We start from the raw sequence: 7,325 nt of genomic DNA on the forward strand, positions 1-7,325 counted from the left end.
CAGTTCAAAATTGGTAACAGGACTAAACAGGCGGCATTGCTTTGTTCAGTGGAGGAGAACTGTAATGAGTGGCAGACACAGTTAGTAGGCCCAAATAATAAAGTAGGCTAAATGCAGTTCAAAATTGGTAACAGGAATAACCAGGTGGCATTGCTTGGTTCAGCGGAGGAAAACTGTAATGAGTGGCAGACACAGTTAGTAGGCCCAAATAATAAAGTAGGCTAAATGCAGTTCAAAATTGATAACAGGAATAACCAGGCGGCATTGCTTGGTTCAGCGGAGGACAATTGTAAGGAGTGCCTGACACAGTGAGAAGGCCCACATAAGTAAGTAGACTAAATGCAGTTCAAAATTGGTAACAGGAATAACCAGGTGGCATTGCTTGGTTCAGCGGAGGACAATTGTAGGGAGTGCCTGACACAGTGAGTAGGCCCAAATAAGTAAGTAGGCTAAATGCAGTTCAAAATTGGTAACAGGAATAACCAGGCGGCATTGCTTGGTTCAGCGGAGGACAATTGTAAGGAGTGGCTGACACAGTGAGTAGGCCCAAATAAGTAAGTAGGCTAAATGCAGTTCCAAATTGGTAAGAGGACTAAACTGGCGGCGTTGCTTCATTCAGCAGAGGACAACTGTAAGGAGTGGCTGACACAGTGAGTAGGCCCAAATAAGTAAGTGGGCTAAATGCAGTTCAAAATTGATAACAGGAATAACCAGGCGGCATTGCTTGGTTCAGCGGAGGACAATTGTAAGGAGTGCCTGACACAGTCAGTAGGCCCAAATAAGTAAGTGGGCTAAATGCAGTTCAAAATTGGTAACAGGAATAACCAGGCGGCATTGCTCGGTTCAGCGGAGGACAATTGTAAGGAGTGGCTGACACAGTCAGTAGGCCCAAATAAGTAAGTGGGCTAAATGCAGTTCAAAATTGGTAACAGGAATAACCAGGCGGCATTGCTTGGTTCAGTGGAGGACAAATGTAAGGAGTGGCTGACACAGTCAGTAGGCCCAAATAAGTAAGTAGGCTAAATGCAGTTCCAAATTGGTAACAGGACTAAACTGGCAGCGTTGCTTCGTTCAGCGGAGGACAATTGTAAGGAGTGGCTGACACAGTGAGTAGGCCCAAATAAGTAAGTGGGCTAAATACAGTTCAAAATTGGTAACAGGAATAACCAGGCAGCATTGCTTGGTTCAGCGGAGGACAATTGTAAGGAGTGGCTGACACAGTGAGTAGGCCCAAATAAGTAAGTGGGCTAAATGCAGTTCAAAATTGGTAACTAGTGTTGAGCGATACCGTCCGATACTTGAAAGTATCGGAAAGTATCGGCCGATACCGGCAAAGAATCGGATCTAATCCGATACCGATACCCGATACCAATACAAGTCAATGGGACTCAAGTATCGGACGGTATCCCTGATGGTTCCCAGGGTCTGAAGGAGAGGAAACTCTCCTTCAGGCCCTGGGATCCATATCAATGTGTAAAAGAAAGAATTAAAATAAAAAATAGGGATATACTCACCCTCCGACGCAGCCTTGGCTTTACCGCCGTAACCGGGAGCCGTTGTGCCTAAGAATGCGCGCTTGAAGGGCCTTAGATGAGGTCACTGCACTCTGATTGGTCCGTAGCGGTCGCGTGATCGCTACGCGACCAATCACAAAGCAGTGACGTCTTCTAAGGTATTTCAAGCGCTTGAAAGACCTTAGGTGACGTCACTGCTTTGTGATTGGTCGCGTAGCGGTCACGCGACCGCTACGGACCAATCAGAGCGCAGTGACCTCATCTAAGGCCCTGCAAGCGCGCATTCTTAGGTACAACGGCTCCCGGTTATGGCGGTAAAGTCAAGGAGCCGCCGGAGAGGTGAGTATATCCCTATTTTTTATTTTAATTCTTTATTTTACACATTGATATTAATCCCGATACCGATTCCCGATACCACAAAAGTATCGGATCTCGGTATCGGAATTCCAATACCCGCAAGTATCGGCCGATACCCGATACTTGCGGTATCGGAATGCTCAACACTATTGGCAACAGGAATAACCAGGCGGCATTGCTTGGTTCAGTGGAGGACAATTGTAAGGAGTGGCTGACACAGTCAGTAGGCCCAAATAAGTAAGTGGGCTAAATGCAGTTCAAAATTGGTAACAGGAATAACCAGGCGGCATTGCTTGGTTCAGTGGAGGACAAATGTAAGGAGTGGCTGACACAGGCAGTAGGCCCAAATAAGTAAGTGGGCTAAATGCAGTTCAAAATTGGTAACAGGAATAACCAGGCGGCATTGCTTGGTTCAGCGGAGGACAATTGTAAGGAGTGACTGACACAGTGAGTAGGCCCAAATAAGTAAGTGGGCTAAATACAGTTCAAAATTGGTAACAGGAATAACCAGGCAGCATTGCTTGGTTCAGCGGAGGACAATTGTAAGGAGTGGCTGACACAGTGAGTAGGCCCTAACAATAAAGTAGGCTAAATGTCTGCCAAAAATGTTTTCAGAAATAACCTGGTGGCATAGCTAGGTACAGGGGTGGGCTCCTCTGCTGAGTAGCAGACAGTGGTAGTAGGTGCAACGTATTAACTGGTTCAAATGGAGGCCAGGGCCCCTGTATATTTTAACTATCATTTATCATTTCAACAAATTTGTATTGGCAGTGCCATTGAAGGATTTAACAGCACAGACTACACAGTGGTGGAGCAGGGAGAGGTAAGTATTGCAAGTGGTAGAGCACTGTTCAAGCTGGGGGGAACACTCTCTCGTGGGCTGCGGTACCGGCACAGGGCCCCTCATATTACGACGGTGTGTCTGATGTTGGTTGTGCACCACCACCGTCAGAGACACTTCATTGTACTATGAGGGACCCTGTGCCAGTGCAGCCGCCCAAGAGTGGGCAAACCCACCTGTCCAGGCAAACGGCACTCGCACGGGTGCTTGTGCCAGGTGGTTACCACGGCCCTGTGCGGGGAGTCAGCCTATTTAGGGAGGTATAAAAGTGGCCTATGGTGGACATTCAGCAGCTGCAAATGGAGGAATTGGAGAAGTCAGTAAGAGGAGGCCAAAAGCAAGATATTTTTCAGGCAAGCTACATGTCAGCAGGGGAAGGTGGGGCCAAATAATTTGAAATCCATGATTGGTTCATTTTAATGAAGGTTAGATCATCAACATTTCGGGTAGCCAGACGTGTCCTTTTTTCGGTCATTATTGAACCAGCAGCACTGAATACTCTTTCTGATAGCACACTAGCAGCAGGGCATGCGAGCTCCTGTAATGCATATTCTGCCAAATGAGGCCAGGTGTCTATTTTAGATGCCCAGTAATCAAAAGGGAATGACCTGTGAGGGAGAACATCGATAAGGGCGGAAAAGTATTTTGTAACCATACTTGAAAAATGCTGTCTCCTGTCACTTTGAATCGATGCAGCAGTACCTGTCGTGTCAGCGGTCTTTGCAAAATCACTCCACAACCTGGTCATAAAACCCCTCTGTCCAACGCCACTTCGGATTGGTGCACCTCTAACACCTCTGCCATGTTGCCCACTATGGCTCGTGTGAGAACCATCACCGCCGCTGTGTGCTGGGAATGCCTGAACCAAACGGTCTACAAGAGTTGCTTTTTTGGTAGCCAATATTTGCTCATGGTTCTAATGTGGCATGATATTTTGTAATTTTCCTTTATATCGTGGATCCAGGAGGCAGGCAAACCAGTAATTGTCATCGGTCATCATTTTGATAATGCAGGGGTCCCTTTTTAGGATACGCAAGGCATACTCAGCCATGTGGGCCAATGTTCCAGGTGTCAATTCACTGCTTGTGCTGGGATGAGGAGCACTTTCTTGCAAATCAACATCACTTGTGTCCCGCAAAAACCCTGTACCTGACCTTGCAACGCCACCAGTTTCTATTGCCCCCTGAGAAGCATCCTCCTCCCATAAATATTCATCCCCATCATCCTCCTCCTCCTCCTCTTCGTCCGCCACCTCGTCCAGGAGAGTTCCCTGAGCTGACAAAGGCTGACTGTCATCAAGGCTTCCCTCCTCTTTGGCTGCAGACGCCTGCTCCTTAATATGCGTCAAACTTTGCATCAGCAGACGCATTAGTGGGATGCTCATGCTTATGATGGCGTCGTCTGCACTTACCAGCCGTGTGCATTCCTCAAAACACTGAAGGACTTGACAGAGGTCTTGTAGCTTCGACCACTGCACACCAGACAACTCCATGTCTGCCATCCAAGTGCCTGCCCGTGTATGTGTATCCTCCCACAAATAAATTACAGCACGCCTCTGTTCGCACAGCCTCTGAAGCATGTGCAGTGTGGAGTTCCACCTTGTTGCAACGTCAATTATTAGGCGGTGCTGGGGAAGATTCAGCGATCGCTGATGGTTCAGCATATGGCTGGAGTGTACGGGCGACCGGCGGATGTGCGAGCAAAGTCTTCGCACCTTCAGGAGCAGGACTGGCAACCCGGATAATTTTTCAGGAAGCACTGCACCACCAGGATCAAGGTGTGAGCCAGGCAAGGTATGTGTTTCAGTTCTGAAAGGGCTATGGCAGCCATAAAATTCTTTCCGTTATCACTGACTACCTTGCCTGCCTCAAGATGTACACTGCCCAGCCATGACTGAGTTTCTTGCTGCAAGTACTCAGCCAGTACTTCTACGGTGTGTCTGTTGTCACCCAAACACTTAATTTGTAACACAGCCTGCTGATGCTTACCACTAGCTGTTCGATAATGGGACACCTCGTGTGCAACACTGGCAGCTGCGGGTGGAGTGGTCGTGCGACTGTCCTCTGTGGACGAGCTTTCGCTTCTGGAGGAGGAGGAAGGGTGGCGAACGCCTACAACCAACTGTTTCCTAGCCCGTGGGCTAGGCAGAACTGTCCCACTATGGCTGTCCCCTGTGGACCCTGCATCCACCACATTAACCTAGTGCGCCGTGATGGAGACGTAACGTCCCAGGCCATGCCTACTGGTCCATGCATCTGTTGTGAGGTGCACTTTTCCACTGACTGATTGCCTCGGTGCATGGACAGTGCGGTCTTTGACATGCTGGTGGAGGGCTGGGATGGTTTTTCTCGCAAAGAAGTGCCGACTGGGTAGGTCATAGCGTGGTACTGCATAGGCCATCAGGTCTTTGAAAGCATCGCTTTCAACCAACCGGTAGGGCATCATCTCTAACGAGATCAGTCTAGCAATGTGGGCGTTCAAACCCTGTGTATGCAGATGAGAGGAGGAGTACTTTCTTTTCCTAATGAGAGTCTGTTGTAGGGTGAGCTGGACTGGAGAGCTGCATATGGTGGAACTAGCGGTGGTGGTGGTGGACATGGCGGATTGAGAGAGGGTTGGTGATGGTATTCTTGATGTTGGCCTACATACAGTGTTTCCTACCAATAACCTTGTGATTCCCTGACTGCTTTGGCCTTGCGACAATACCCCCACATTTGCTGCTGGTGGTGTCCTAACCGGTGGGCTTACAGTGAGGGAAGCAATGTAGCGTTGCTGACTACCTTCATTCTAAGCAGGTGCACCAACGGTAATTGACGTTTGGTAGTTAGTCCAGGCTTGCAAGTGCATGCTGGTTAAATGTCTACGCATGCACGTTGTATTTAAATTTTGAAGATTCTTCCCTCTGCTAAAGGTCTTTGAGCATTTCTTACAGATAACTTTGCACTGATCATTCGGATCTTGGTTAAAAAATTGCCACACTGCACTCTTCCTACTATCGAATACCTTTTCAGGCATTGCACGCTGTGCTACTTTCACCGGATGGCCACACTATCCTAAAACTGTTTTTGACACACGTTTTTGGCCTGATACGGGCCTGCCAGATGACAGCTGTTGCGATGTAGATGGCTGCTGCGGATCATCCACCTCCGCTTCTGAGCTACTGGCAGCGGCAGCTTCTTCCCCCAATGGCTGCCAATCTGGGTCAACTGGGTCATCTATCACCTCCTCTTCAATGTCATGTGCACCTTCCTCTGTGTCACCGTGTAAGGTGCTATAGCGTTCGGGATGGGGCACGATAGTCTCATCAGGGTCAGATTCAGTACACTGCGAGGGCAATGTAGTGATCTGAGTCAATGGAACAGCATAATAATCTAGCTGTGGCTGTGCATCAGTGCACTCCATGTCCGATTCATCTTGTAATGGGCAGTTAACAATTTCCTTTTCTAACCCAGGCACGGTATGTGTAAAGAGCTCCATGGAGTAACCTGTAGTGTTGCCTGACGCATCCTTCACTTTTGGTTTGGGTGAAGGACACAAGGAAATGTCTTGTTCCTGACCAGGAGCATCCACTGACGACTCGCTGTTTTTATATTTGGAACTTTCTGAAGAGGAGGCGAAAGAGCTAGAGGCTGAGTCAGCAATAAAAGCCAAAACTTTTTCCTGCTGCTCCGGCTTTAAAAGAAGTTTTCCTACTCCCAGATAAGGGAGCCTTCGAGGCCTTGTGTAGCCAGACGATGACTCTGGCTCAACACCTCTAGCCTTAGGTGCTATTGTGCTTTCCCCACTACCACCAGATGCACCACCATGAGTACCAGCTGGAAACCTACGCCCACGGCTTCTTCTACCAGACTTCCTCATTTTTGGGAAAATGTAACCAAAATAACAACCATTATATGGTACAGTAAAACAAGGTAGAAGGTGTATATAAACTTGTTTGGAATTTAAATCTCCCTTTTTATTTTGGGGAGACAGCACCACAACTCAGGGCCAGTGTATTTTACAAAGCAATGTGAGTGGCAGCAAGTGGCTGGCTGATACACGACAAACTAAGAGGACTGAGGTATATCCACTTTGTGAGAATTTGAATCTCACTTTTTTGGGGGGAGACTGAACCCAAACTCAGGCCCAGTGTATTTTACAACACAATGTAAGTGGCAGAACGTGGCTGGCTGATATACGACAAACTAACAGAACTGACATATATCCACTTTGTGACAATTTGAATCTCCCTTTTTTTGGGGGGGAGACAGCAACACAACTCAGGCCCAGTGTGTAACACAACACAATGTAAGTGGCAGAAAGTGGCTGGAAGATATCTGAAAAAATCCAAGGACTGTAGTACAATTTCAATCTCCCTACAATCTCAGGACAAGTATGGCAGCAACAAAAAGGACTGCTGCACACAAAAGTGTGGACAAATAAACAAGATAACTACAGAAAGGAGTAACAGGATTTTTGCTTTTAAAAAAGCAGTTGGTTTGCACAGCAGCGGTGCAAACAGCAATGCAGCTATCAGGGAGCCTTATAAGGCAGCCTAATAAGCTACAGAGCTGATGCACAAAGATATAGCCTCCACTGTCCCTGTAAAACAAAGGTGGTGTTGGACAGTGGAA

This window comes from Ranitomeya variabilis, chromosome 3 (genome assembly GCF_051348905.1).
Source record: "Ranitomeya variabilis isolate aRanVar5 chromosome 3, aRanVar5.hap1, whole genome shotgun sequence".
Classification (NCBI taxonomy): domain Eukaryota; kingdom Metazoa; phylum Chordata; class Amphibia; order Anura; family Dendrobatidae; genus Ranitomeya; species Ranitomeya variabilis.